General features: G+C 45.2%; 1 protein-coding gene across 1 annotated transcript in view; it reads right to left on the bottom strand.

The window, feature by feature from the left end:
* The window catches only part of LOC149781238 (uncharacterized), a 112881-nt gene that overhangs the window by 67794 nt on the left and 30235 nt on the right, over positions 1-14852 (bottom strand). The gene's annotated exons all lie outside the window — the stretch shown is intronic.

Genomic DNA, 14852 nt, shown 5'->3' with positions numbered 1-14852 from the left:
ACGCGACGCACGTAGAGCTTGGCTTCTTGGATAACAGTTTTGTATTCATTGTTATGGGCCATCAAATGGAAAGCGGCACTGCTACGATTCAGTCTCAGACGGATATCCACTCCGTTCAGCAAATACTTTTCTTGTAACCACATGTCCAAATGCAAACGATCCATCAGTTCTAAACTTCGCCCTTGCAGAATTTTAGTTCTACGTGTGTTAAACCCCACATTGTGAATATTGCCATCTTCTGTCAGGGCTGTGTCGGTAAACGTGGTTGCACCGGCCGTGTCAGGTTTCCATACCACGCAAGCATCCAGATGAGTGTTCTTGGCTTCTTTTCCGTACGTCAAGAGATTTTCCAGGTAGGCGCGATACGGGTAAGTATCCATGCTGCTACTGACCAGTTTGTTATTCAAGTACAAGTCCACTTCGCTGAACAAGGAATGCATGAAATTGTTGACGGGCGCTACCCTATCATTGGCTCCAGGATTGGTGTTGTCAGTTTTGATCACTTTGACTTTCAAATACAGGTAACTGCTATTCAGATCGATGTAATCTTCGGGTTGTCCTTTGATTTCGAACTCGATGGGAGCTGATTCCGTCAATGAGGAGACGGGATGAAATTCCACCCACTGGGATTCTTGCATCGTCATCATGGTGGGGGGCATGGCAAACATATCCAGTTCCGTCTTGGAACAAGCACAAGACTCTCGGTGCATCATTTTTTGTTCTTCCTCAATAATCGAAAACGTCTAAGTCTCGAACGGTTTTTCTTTTCTTGGCCTTTCTCGCTTGAAGTCTGGTGAAAGGGTGTTTTCTTCTTCGTTGTCTCTTTCTGCCTTGTCCTTGCTGAATGCCTGACTCGGTAGCGTGCAGGGCATTTATAGGTGTGTCTCGTCGACCCAAAATGTCTTTGCCCGTTTGCAGCAAGACATTTTTGCCTGCCCTCATGAAGGCTTCTTTAGGGTTTTGTTTGTCGATGATGACATTTTGGAGAAATTCTTTGCCTTGTGTCAGTGCCGCATCTTTCAATGCGTGCAATCCGCGTGTCACCATCGGTTTCAACACTGGGGCCACCGAACGAAAGGCCGATTTTAACATGTCTCCTAAACCGTGTCCTCGCTGTCGAGCCACCCCTTGGTACACTGGATACATGACTTGCTTACGAGTCGTGAGAGAACCGTTTTCGAAAATGGAGTTTCACCGTGACTTTTCCTTTGGTGAATGGAATATTTTGTCCCAAATCTCCTTTTATAGTAATGTTGACCGTGTCCAAATACGACTTGCTGACGGGTAAATAGTGAGGATGGACAAATTCGCGGTGGACGTGGTAAGTGTTTCCACCTTCCTCGTCAGCGTTTGTGGCAGAATCCACTTTGAAAGGAATGACACGCAGTAACGGCACGGAGGTGTGTCCCACCACGTTGTATTCCACCACATCGGAATACACAAAGATCAAATTCAGTCCTTGGTTCAGTTCTACCGGGAAACGAAAATACCTCGCAAAAATATCGTTGTCGGAAATGACTGGCAATTCGTTTTTCTTCATCATGACCATTCTCATCTCCGTGTCACCGCCCAATATGTCAAACAATTCAGGACAAAATAAGAAAGACATGAATTTTTTGGACCCCTCAGAAAATTTCATCAGAAAGCGACGAGCTATTTTGTGGTATTCCAGGGTGACACTTTTTTGGACATTACTCAAAGCTTTATGGAACACGCCATTAAACCTAGAGGCTATGGCGCTGACCAAATGATGACCACTGAAATAATAGCCTGGGGGAATGAACAAGTTGTAGGTGGTCGTTTTAGTTTTGTCATCATAGGTTTTATTGGTAGATGTGCCAATCTTATCCAACTCCTCTTGCAATTGTTTGTCATGAACTTCCACCTTAAACCAATTTTGCTGGGCAATGACATTGAGGACTTGGGTTGGGTGAATCATTTCTACCAAAGCCACTTCCCAATGGGCTTCGTGATCTAAGGGGATGGCTTGAGGTAATTTGGCCATGTAACAGCACAACGTGTTGTTGGGAAACACCTCCATGGAACTGTCACTGGGTAAGGTTAAGTAAAATTGGTTTTGGTGACTCATAATTCCAGAGTTCTGTGGCTGTCCGAGGGGATATTACTGGACGTCAGAGGCGTGTCTCCGCCCAAAATGGGGTTCTGGTTGTGGTTGTTGGAGTGGTGACTGGCACTGGCACTGGACACAACGTTCCCGTTCGAGGAGAATTTCAGGGAGGGATTGGGAAGTAGGTAACCGATGCAACTGCTCAATAAAATGGTCCACAATTGTTTGTCTCCTTGTTGCAAACTCAAATTGGCGATGGCTGCCCCGATGACACAATACACCACGAAGATTTGGCAGAAAAAGACGATTTGTGTTTTAGGCACACGTTCTCCACACCACACCCACAAGGGTTGTTTTTGTAAATCTTGCACAGAAGAACTAGGGGAAGAAGGAGTGGTCGACGTAGCTGCGTCTGCTGCTGTGTGAAAGGGCATGATGGTCACTTCTTCTTTTTATAGTCGATGACTTGCGAAGCGTCGATCCAAGAATCGAAACTGGGTGGATATCCTTTCCAACGTACTTTGACTTCTTTGACACGTCGTTTGCCCACTTTACGGGTTCTGCGTTCGAGAATGCTTTCGATGTCGTACACGTCGTCTTCTTTTTTGGTGACACGTTGTAACTCGGGCAAATAAAACGTTCCTTTGAGTACTTCTCCGTTCATGTCTTCCAATTTATAGACGGCAGGATGACGGCCATGTACTCGTCCAGTGACGCGAAACAATTCGGTCGTCCAGTTAGGTAAGTAACCTTTGTCGAAAGTGCGTTTGGTTTTGCCAATGCGCACCCAATCTCCTACGGTCAACTCTCCACTTTTCTTGGGGACAGCCCTCGTCGGGGACGTACCGAACAGGCGCTCGAACACCAGCACTTCGTTCTCGGGGGTCACGTCTTGCGGGGCACGTCCGATGCTTCGATGGTAAGATTGGTTGTACGCTTGCACCAGGTGCGGTAAGATGTCGATGTACTTCAGAGTGTGGTGATGCGTAAAATATTTCCACATGCGTTCTTTCAAAGTGCGTTGAAAACGTTCCACGATGCTGGCTTTGGTTTCGGGATTTTCGGTGGTAAAAAAATGAATGTCACGTTTCTTTAATTCTTTTTGGAAAGCTTGGTTCAGAAATTCGGTGCCTTTGTCCGTTTGCCATCGAAGAGGGCGACGACCGCTTTGTTTCAACACCCGTTGCAGGGCTCGCACTAACTCGCTGCTCGATTTGGAAGTCAAGGGCACGACCCAGGCAAATTTGGAAAAGACGTCGATGACACAAAACAAATATTTGTAACCACGATTGTAGCTGGCCAAATGAGAGACATCGGCTAAATCGGCTTGCCATTGATGATCGATGCCTTCCACTCGGGTGCGACTTCTGGCAAACTTGCGTCGAATGGGTTTGTGTAAAGTGTAGGTAGCTTGTTCTTGTAACCATCGTTGCACTTGAGGTAAACGGAGACTTTTCAGTCGCGTTTTGGCAGCACGATACAATTTTTGAACTCCTGCGTAACCTGCAGGATGCGAGGGATCGTAGTAAATGCTGGCTAAGACTTTTTCCATTTTTTATTTTGTGTTGGTGTGTTAATAAGTCACCCACTCTTCGGTGATGCTACTTTGGGTGGGACGAAAGGGTGGTTTGGAAACGGATTTACGTGTCCGATGGGCTACGGGAGTAGAAGTCGAAGGTAGTGGTGGTGGTGGAGGTGGCAATGGAATGGCTTTGGTTTTCTTTTCTTTTTTCGCTTCTGGTTTCCCTTCTTTCTTTTTCACTTCTGTCGAAGGAGGCGTGGACATCATCTTTTTAACCCAAGCTTTCATTTCTTCTCGTTGGGGTGTGGGGGACGGGGTCAACAAGGATGCTGCAATCTTACTCGAAATGGGAGCTGCTGACGGTGTTTGAAACACTTCACGCGTCTCTTCTTCCTCAGGTCTTTGTGGGGTAGCATCTCTGGTGACCCTTGGGGATGGTAATGGTGGTGGTGGTGGTGGTAATGATGATGATGGTGCTGGACTTTTCATCAAGGTCTTAAAATGTTTTAGAGTGGGTAAAGCTGTTTCGTCTAAAGCTTTCTGGTGAAAGAGTTGCAGTCGTTGCAAGAGTTGACCGTACTTTTGCGATTTTTCTGTTTCGGACAAATCTTGGCGATCCAGCAAGGATTGCAATTCGTGTTGTAACTGGGACATCTCGCTCAAATTGGGATTGGGAGGTAAATGCGGGGTGCGTTGTTCTTGCCACCGATGGTATTCCATCCATCGTTTGTAAGGCACTAAAGCTAGTTTTCGTCCTTCCATGGGGTTGTCAGGGGTGAATTCTGAGATCTTGGGACTTCCGAAGGCCTTTTTATCTTGCTCCCACCAGTCCTCCCAACATGGTTCCCAAGACTCCTTTCAGTATGGGGCCTAACAAGAGAGGTAAAATGCCTCCACGTTGGACCAACATCTTCTTTTTTTGACGAATGGGAATTTTCTTTTGAACCATTTTCCGAAGAACGTGACGATGTTTGCCTAAGCATTGTTTCTGGTGTTTGGACAAAGGGATCGTGCCTTTCAAAACGTTCAAACAACATTCGCACACGGTATCGATGACCTCTTTGGAAGCCGTTTGAATGAGTTTTTTTCGTAGGGGTGGAGAAGCTTTGGACAGGACAGATAACAGGTCCCCATGTTTGGCTAAACGTGGTGGCAGTCCTTTCCTTTTCTTTCCTTGGGGTTTTCTGGAGGGTGACATCTTTGAGTCTTTAGGAGCACCTAAAAACACTGATACCCTACTCGGTCACAGGCCTTTTTTATACTGGAACGCGTCGCCACTGATTGTCTTTACGTTTTATCAGTTTGAGGACAGGCATGACACGTCGTGCAGGGGTACGTAACGGACTAAATCGAGCCAGTTCTTGTTTGGACAAATCCAGTAAACTTTGTAACATGCCCGATCTTTCTTGGACTTTGATTTTGGGAGAAGGTACTTTGTGAGCAGCAGCCACTGCCGCTAAATTGGAAGGTCCTGCCACTGGGGAAGTTCTTTTGGGGGTCATCAACGGAGAAGTTCTTGGTGTGATCAACGTCTCCAAGTACTCTTCAGTTCCTGGTGACATCAACGGAGAAGTGGACAAACGTGAGGCTGCCGGAGACGATGTGGCAGGTCGTGGCTTGCGAGTGTAAGGTTGCGTCCTGGCCGAAGTGCCTCTCTTGCGACTAGTTTTCTTCTTCTGTGGACTTTTCTTTTTCTGGGGACTTTTTCTCTGTTTCTTTTTCTGGGGGCTTCTTTTCTTTTTCCGGGGTGATGGTGGTGGTGTCTGGTAAGAGGAGGGTCCTGCCACTGGAGAAGTTATTCTTCTTGGGGACCTGGTCTTTTTCTTTTTCTTCTTGGGGCTTCGTTGGACTTTTGTCTTGGGGATAACTTTGGGGGCATTAGGATCCCATCTTAAGAGTGAGCGAATGATGACCCCTCCTAGAGTACCGCTCCCTCCAGGTTTCAAAATGATTTGTTTTTTGGTTTGAGTGTCGATGCGGGGATCGGCCAGTTGGACCAAAGCAACTTTGTTTCGATCGAAAAAGCGTTGGGTTTGATGAGGAATCTGAATGATTCCTTGGAGTATTTGACGTGCCGTCACCGTGAACCATCGTAAGACTTCTTTGAGACTAGCTTCTAAGACACGAGCTCGTGTTTGTGGATCTTTTTCTCGACTGATGCCATACAAGGCACGAATCAATTTGACGGGAAGATGCAACTGAAGGGACGTCATGTTCACACTGTGTGAGACAGACGAAAAAGGGTCTGAGGTTTTTATAGATTTTTTTCATGGAAGGAGTGAAATGAAGTCGAGGACGGAGACGTGTACAGGACAGGCCCTCCGTCTTGGCACCAGTGGTGAAACAAGTGGGTACGAAATCGCAAATCCTCGGGGGTCGTAGGTTTCAAATCGACGAGTAAATAGGCGTGTGGCGTTTGAGTGGCATCGTCGTACGCCTGAGTCAGCCAAGGCGTTCCTAACTGTTTGGCTAAAACTTGCACTTGCGATTTATCTCGAGGGCTTTTAAACAAGACCACGTAATGCGCATTGAGACTGATGGTGCGATGGGCTTTACTTTGTTGAAACAAATTTTGGGTGATGTAAACGACACTGGCATTACGGTGATGCCCTTTGCGCGTGAACCACAGTTTAATTTCTTCTTCGTCTTCTCCTAACATGTCGTCGAAAATGACCAAATGGGTTAGACGGGAGTCAGAGACGATGCCATCGTCTTCTTTAGGAATGCCTTCCACAAACACGATGGAATCGCCTTGACTTTCTCGCAAGAGGCTGTACGCCGATTGCCACTCTTTGTAACACCACACGATCCGTTGAGGGGGCCGATCGATCAAATGATGTTTATGTTCGATCAAACGTTTGACGAATTCGGTTTTGCCCGAACCGCTAGGTCCAGCAATGAGCATGTTAAAGGGATGGCGAAGATACAAAGCCTCCCAACTGGCACGATCTAAGTGTTCGTCGATGACTTTGACAGTAGAGGAAGAGGGAGCAGAGACAGCAGAGGTAGCCATGGTATGAGAAATGTCACTTGTGACACGAAAAAACAAACAAGACAAGAGTTTATATACTTTTTCAGAACACGTTTATTGAATGTTGTTTTTTTTCAAATATGAACACGAAAGACAAAAATACATACAACCCAAATAGTGATGTACAGGAATATAAAACACAGCAAAGCGATCAAAGTGGAATATAAACAAGTGTCTGTACAACATGTTTTGGTTAACCAAGATGTCCTAGGGACAGTGTGTAATGTTCTTACAGTCTCTACATGAGGTATTGTCACACAAGTGTCCTCCCGGAATGACCTTTCAGGTATGTCCATGACAGTCCTGTCCTGAAGCGAGTGGTTGTTCTCGGTGACGGGTTCTTCTGGCACCGTCACTAACACGGGTTGAAAAGTAACTTTTTTCCTTGAACAACTCTTGTGCATACTGGGCCACTTCTTGGGTCCAAGCCTCAAAACCCCCCTTTTTCCAATCACGAACATCTGTCCAATGAGGGTGTAAGTCACAAGCTACACACACATCGTCATACACGTCTTGGGTCGCTAAAAGTTGACGAATCTTTTTTTCCTGTTGAGGTCGAGAAGTATCCAGATGAAAACGCAAGGCTTTGAACAAAAGGAGTTTTTCGTGACCATTTAAGGCCATGGAGGTGGTAAGTACTGATCGTAAAGAGTCCACAAGGAATCGGCTGGTAAACGAAATCCCAGAAAACAAGTCACTAAGACACACACCACTTGTCGTCCAAAATTCAATGGATACAGTTCTTGTAATAATTGATGGTAATGATCCACGGTTTGAATATGGTCATTGAGTTCCTTCCACGGAATCTGTTGGATGACATGTGACATAAACCGTGGCATGGCAGCCTGTTTTTATATTCTCTTTTTTTCGGATGCAATAGACGTACTTTCTAGCCAGAGATCTTCGTTCTCCAGTAGGGAATCTAAATCTTGCATACTGTAACCGAAACGTCAGAGTTCGTTTAGGTGTTTCCTCTTCCTCTAAGTAGATTCCACGTAAAATATGTTGGTAATCCTTTAACTTGTCTTCCTCAATGTATTGCTGTAGGTGAATCTCGAAGTAACCATAATCAGGAACATGTCGATCATTAGCGACCTCAAAGTTTTGAACAATGTCTGACCATTGAAAGAATTTCTGACGAATCAGTTCTCTTATACCATTCAAGTACCAGTGGTTAAAGATCTGGTGACGTATCGGATGCAATTGTTCTTTACGTTTCACTTGTATTTTCACCAGCTCTCGGTAAATGCGTTCTCTCAACTCCACAGGCAAAGCACGAATGTTCTCTTGTAAAGTATCCATGAATAGGTCATACTAAATCCTCTTTGGTCTGACACAAGAAATGTACTCTTTGCACAAACATGGTTTCACTTCAGTGTCGAATTTAAATCGTTGAGTCACTAATCTACACATTACAATTCGTTCAGAAGTTTCCTCTTTCACCAAGTTGACATTGTGTGAAAGATGTTGGTAATTCGTTAACTCTTCCTCTGGAATTCGATGCAATACGTTTACAATGTAGTAGATAGAATCGTCAATACCAAACCATTCCTTTTTATAACCAGGAGGTCGTTGATCAATGTCTGTCCAATGGAACACTTTCAATTGAATCAGTCCTTGTATAGCCTTCAGGTACCAGTGGTTCAAACACCGGTGACGTATTGGATGCAATTGTTCTTTACGTTTCACTTGTATTTTGACCAGCTCTCGGTAAATGCGTTCTCTCAACTCCACAGGCAAAGCACAAATGTTCTCTTGTAAAGTATCCATGAACAGATGATTATGGTAAGAAGTTACTTCAATGTCTCGGTCCCACTAAAGGTAAGTAATGACAATTCGGTGACCATCGAGCATGTTCTACGTAGGCCGAATCTTGCGGTTCCCAGTGGTGAAGTGACACACCGCAACTGAAGCACTTGACTTTATCTCCTTCGCCCAAGTAGAAAAATCCGGCTCTGGCTAATTCTTCGGGGGTCGGTCCTCCCAGATACTTTGGCCATTTTCCTTTGAACGATTGAAGACGATTTTCAAAGTCGCAGTATTCCGACGAACGCACAGGAAACGAATATTCGTTTTTCACAGGTTCGTTTCGATGAGGGTTGAGTGAAATGGGTAGGAGTTTGCTCAGGGCTGGATGACATCCGTAGGGAGGTAAACGTGAAGGTCGACATTCCCCTTTAAAACGAAACCCAGTAAAATGTCCAAGAGGACGAGCAGCATCGCTTTCGCATCCCACAGGTTTGACACGCACAGCATCACTTTCCATGACAGGGGTAGGGGCACTAAAGTTCCCATGATGCTTTACGGCATCGCTCAGGTCACAAGGTACAGCATCGGTCCCATCGCAAGGCTCACAATCGCACTCGTCTGCAAACTCCGTTACGCAATTACAATGGTAACCACATGGACAATCGCAGTTTCCTTCCGGACATTTTCCGTCGCAATGCATGGGTCTTATCCATCCAATATTAGTCACACTAGAGGAAGATACAACTTTTTTACAATCCCCAAACTGGAACGATGTCTCTTTCAAAGTATTCATCTTGTTTGCTCGGTCTTGGTAGTCACAATGAACTATCGATCTTGCCTAGGGTTCCTTTTTTATATACAGACCAATACCGACGTGACCGTACGGTAAGGTGAAATGATTGGGAAGTCGAACTCGCTTCTGGTATACAATTTGATAGACTTTTTTCAAGGGCCGACTGACGATGTGGTGAGTGGGTAAACGTACAATTTTGTTCGGTTGGTAGGTGGTCACTTTAAAGTTTCCATCCTCTCCCGATTGCAAGGCTTCTTTCAATACCCCAAAGTTGACCACTCAACTGGTACGATAATTCAGAGTCGGTCCTTTCACTTTGCACGTCGTGTGCACTTCTCCTTGTTTGTCACGGTATTCGTAGCCGTAATTTTTGGGACCGCCACTGACGAAACTTAGAATCTTGTCGTCGGGATGTTCGTCTGTCCAGGCTCCTAAACGGTCTCCTTCGATGTTAGGGTGATGTTGAATCGGGTGATGGATGTAAATGCAACTGTCCGTGTCAAAGTACAGGACGCGTTCCCCTAACAGTTCTAAAGCTTCGTACAATTTTAAGCGAGCATGGGCTGTCACGTAAGCCGCAATGATGACATTTCCAAAAGGGTCGTCTTGTACAAAGTCCAGATCTTCTTCGTAATTGACCAAGATCAAATTCTCTCGAACGACGTCCACGTGTTTCATGTATTTGGTTTTGTCGTGAATCATCTGGAAGTAGCGGGAAGGTTCTGTCAAATATTCCGTCTTGGGTAAACACGGTCGTTGTGCCATTTTACCCCACAAGCAATTTAACATCACTTTGGCAAACGATCGCCTGCCTTCGTTTTTCTCGATGTGGTCTAAAGTGATGCCTTCTTGTTCCCGGTATTTCTCTTTGAATTGTATTTGGTCTTCGGGAGTGTGACACCAGGAAGGATAGCCGCTGGCTTCTTGCTTCAGTTTCAAAAAGGCATCCACGTAGTCTGCGAAAATGCCTTTCTGAGTAGGGTCACCCTTGTGGTATTGTTGTGTCTTGGGAAAGTGGCAAATTTCGTACACTTCTAACAGTTGGTATCCCATGTCCAGAGCTTTGAACAATTCTACGCTGACCCAGGTTCCCGTCAAGGCCCGTTCTTCCTGGGTGTGCTGACAAAGCTGATCTTGGTTGCATGTTTCGGCACAAGTACGGCACAAGGGAAACATCAGTTTGCCTTGACAATGGTGAGGTAAGACGGGATGGTAGAGGTTCGTGGGAGGCAAAACTTTGCACTTGATCAAGCCTTCGTATTGTCGAATGTTTTTCAGGTCGATGTGTTCCGTCAGCAATTGTGGGTGCCCTACGGGAAAACGAGAATATTTGCACACGTAGGGATACAGCGAACACACGTCCAAGTATTTGATTTCTTCTCCTTTCTCTTCGTCGGCTTGGTACAGCAAACAGGTGGCATTGGTCCTTCCTCCGTACAAACTATCCCTCGGGTTCAGCGGGTCCACGAACTGGTAACTTTCCACGAGGCGTTTAAACTCGAGATCGGTTTTCATACGGTGATCGTACTCGTGTTCCCACATTTCCACCACTTGGTATCCTTGCTGTTCCAACTTTAGGCGCCGCTGACAAGTGTCCTGGTACAAGTCTTCCATGGTTCGTTGCAAAAACTGATTTTTAGTGCCACGGTCAGGGTAACAGACGGGACATCCGTGAAATAAGCAACCGTTAAACTCGTACACGATCTTGGGGTTTTCTAAGTCCCAGCCATCGACCGAATACGTTCCGATGGTCTTTTCGCCCCCTCCGTTGCGGGCATGCTGAATCCACTTGTCTTCCTTGTCGCACAAGTAATGTAACCAACGTAGGGCTTTGACCGAGTATTGACGTTTGACAAAGTGGGTCGTTTGAGGACTGATGACAGCCACGGTCTTTTCAGGCATGAATCGTTGTCGATACACTAAGGAACACGCTTTGGCAATGGTGCAAGCTTCTTTCAAAGGATCGACCCCTCCGTGTTCCATGAACAGTTCTCGAAATTTTCCACAGCAACGCCGTAAAATGTCCACGTCGGAACGACAATACTTTAGCATTTCTTCCTGAAAGTCGAAAGGGTCCGAGGCGTGAGCCTGGTACCAAGCGTAGAAAGCTTTTCGTTGTTCGGTACGCATGTTGTCGGGGTCGTAATAGTGAGCCTCAGGCAAATGGGGTAGAACGGCGTGTTGATTGGCTTCCGTATTGAAAAAGTGTGGAAAGTACCCTTTAGCCATTTCTGTCATTCCAAACGTTTTAGGCATTCGACTCAAAGGCATGGCCAAGTAACTCATCGAATCTTTAAACTGCACTTGTCCCACTTGCATGAAAATGATTTTGGCTCCGTTCAAAGTCACTTTAGGACGCTCGGTGCCTTGTTCCGTATAGTACCTCAAAAGAAACTGTCCATCGTATCCGGAAAAATTGTGAGCCATCACCGTGGCATGACGATGACAATCTCCGTAAAGTTCGATGTCCTCTTGGCTCCACGTCTTGTCGACGGGGTCTAAGACCCATTGGGCAAAATCGTCTAGCGTCTTTGGTCCCCGAAAGATTTTTTCACGCCCTCCAGGAATCTTGCTGCAGTGAGGGCAATGACTGAAGATAGGTTCTTGAATGCACTTCTCGCACGCTCGATGAGCCACGCAGAAATTAGGGATGTGAATGCCAGTCTCTTGCATGCATTCGAAATCGAAAAAGATGAAATTGCCTTTCTTCTTGTGACCGTCCTCTTTCTCTGGTGGGGGTTGGTATTTTTGCACGTAACATTGGTGTTCCAAGTCCACGATGTGGTGACAAATGTGACATTTTTTCTTTCCTCGACATACGTGTGCCTTGGTATTATTGGTACGTATGACTTGTTCACACGTAGAGCACAATCTCAGCAGTTGACAAGCGCATTTCTTCTGTGAACCTTGAGTTTTCAGATGTTGTTGGTAACAGGTAGGGCTGACAAACGTGCGCAGACAAGTGGAACAAGGCACTGGTTCTTCGCTCAGACAGGGTGAAGAGGCCAAACATCCTGTGCATTTCGATCCACAATGCTTGTGTTGCTCTCGATTGTTATAACCATGGTCACATTTCTCACAGTAATAACCGTATTTCAGGAATCCGGTGATACTGGTAATGGTATCGAAATGTTCATCGTGATGATAAAGATGAATGTATTTTCCGTCCTTAAAGTCTTGGCCTCGAAACAACAGAGGTCCGCGCACTTCTTGAGGGTGCACTTTCAAGGTGTAGCGTGGAGCTAGGGTATCTTGCAATTTTTGCATCTCAGGAATGCCACAGGGTGTGTCTTTGGACAGTCCGGCTTGTTGTAACAGGAGTTCTGCTTCGTTTCGTTGTTTGGCTAGATGGGAACGTTGAATAGTGTTCCAGGTTCTTTTCCATTCTACCGTGTCGTTCTTGTCGGCATAGGTTCGTCCCACCACGATGGCACGGGCTAAACACATCTGGTCATGAGAGTTGTTAATTCGGACGAGACTCTTTTTGGTGTTGCTTAGGTCGTCCACCAATAACATCTTTTTGCGTCCAGTCCCTTGAGGAGGAGAGACGTGGGTCATGTCCAGTGTGGCTTTACCATCGGTGATGTCAAACTGATCATTAGATTGTTGTACGTGTTGAATCTTGTCCATGACTTTGGAAGCAGTTAATTCTGCAGGGGTGCTAAACTCGATCCAAACAGGGGATTTCAAACCGTCGTGTTGTATGGAAAGTCTCAAACGATCGTCTTCTTTGGGTTGACATTGTCGCTTGAGTGCAGTGAGCAAAGAATCCCACACCTCAGTGATGAACACTTCTGCTTTCTCTAACGGTACTTTGGACTTGAAATCTTTAAACTTCACCGTGTATTTGTAAGCCGTGGTTCTAAATTTTCTAGAGGAGCGCTTTTCCGTCTCTCGAATGGAATAGTACTTTTCAGGGTTGACAAAGGGTGGTGAACTTGGTTTAGAGGGTTTTGATTCTGGTTCACTCATGTCCTCTTCAAAATCACTGGCATGAATTTGTGCCAAGATTTCAGCCCTAGTACGAGGCGATAGATCACGTTTCTGCCTCTTACTTTCTTCTTTCTTCTCGAATGAATTAGATCGTTTCATCTTGAAAGCAAAAAGTCAAATGACTCAAGTTCAAACACCATAAACTACTTTATAGTCCTGGCAGACCAGCGTATATAAAAGGGTGTGTGTCTTGTCCTTTCACTATTCATTTCACTCTCAAGCCGAGCACAACGATGGAAGAGACTAACCAGATGGAACGTTTCGTCAGAGCTTTGCGAGGGGTCATTAGAAAATTCTCTTCAGACCAGCCTACGGACTACTCTCCTTCCTTTAGAGATAAAAGTCAAGATACTTGCTATATCTGTCAGAAGAAAGGGCATTGGTCTTCTGAGTGTCCAGACCGTCAAAAAAGAACAAAAACAGGGACTAAAAGAGACAAAAGTGAAGATACCTGTTATTATTGTCAAGAAAAAGGACATTGGTCTCCAGATTGCCCAAAAAAGAAACAAGAGGAGTCAGAAGAAAAGAGGAATTCTTCAGAAGAAGAGAGGGATTCTTCAGAGGAAGAGAGGGATTCTTCTGAGGAAGAAAGAAGACAGGTGAAGAAAAAGAAACAGGAGAAAAAAAGAAGGGAAGAAAGCGAGGAGGAAGAAGAAGAGGAAAAGAGTGTGACGGTGAAGAAATTCAAAAAACAGAGAGACTAAACAAGGAGAAAAGAAGAAATCAATGAACTTTTAATTAAAGTGTTGTGATGTGAATTGGATTGTAAAAAATGGAGAAAAGAATAAATGAATGATAAAAGGTAAGTGTCTTTGAGTTGTGATTTTAAAATAAGAAGCTACACTCACGCACTCATACACAGACAAGTACTATAAGGGTAAAATGGGTGGTTATTTTTTTTTTTTTGAGTTATTGGCAAATTGAAATTGTATTTCTTTTCGAGAAATGTGGGTGGCCCTGAAAAGGGCCTTTTTCTTCATGGTGAAGGGGTGAGTTTAAGCAATCAACTTTAACTGCCTTATGCCTTTGCCACGGCCAAGGCCTACTTCTGGACTGCGTAATGTTGATGATTGGGTTGAAATCACTAAGGGTGGTACGGTAGGCTTAGTCACAGGGTTGACGTGTTTAGCTCGGGAAGGTCGTATTCTCTTCGGTCGTGATAAAGAAGTCTGATACATTTGTTTCAGACTTCTTAACTCCGCTAAAATGTCCAACAGTACCGTGACCGTTTGATTTTCACCCTCTTGTTTCTTTGCTACTTCTTCTTGCTGTTGTTTTTTTCTTACCTCTTCTTCTTGTTGCTGTTGCTGTAGGAGAAAAGCCTGTTCCGCTTCCTTTTGTCGTTGTATAAATTTCTCCAATTCTTCTTTCTGTCTCTGTCTAAAATTCTCCACTTGCGGTAATGAAGAAGGTAACGAAGGTTCCGGAACAAATTCTTGCGAGGAGAGAAAATCCACAAAATCCCAATTCACCTCTTCTGAAAGTAAGTCCGGGTTCCTTTGGGCGGTCTCCCCTGCTGGTGCACCCCACTGGATCGTTTTCTGAGTTTCCGTCATGTTGAATCACTATCGCATAGATTGACTGCACACAAGCGCTAGCGAATCTATATTGACTACGTGACGTCACAGACTGCTCTCTTCGGATTGGATGCGGGCTGACTGAATTCTGTAACGCGTGTTCGGATTGGTGAATGAAC

The sequence above is a fragment of the Sinohyriopsis cumingii genome, chromosome 15, assembly GCF_028554795.1.
Source record: "Sinohyriopsis cumingii isolate HCF-2022 chromosome 15, ASM2855479v2, whole genome shotgun sequence".
Classification (NCBI taxonomy): Eukaryota; Metazoa; Mollusca; class Bivalvia; order Unionida; family Unionidae; genus Sinohyriopsis; species Sinohyriopsis cumingii.
Note: the sequence above shows the minus strand (reverse complement) of the source record. Positions and strands in the feature narration are given on the sequence as shown.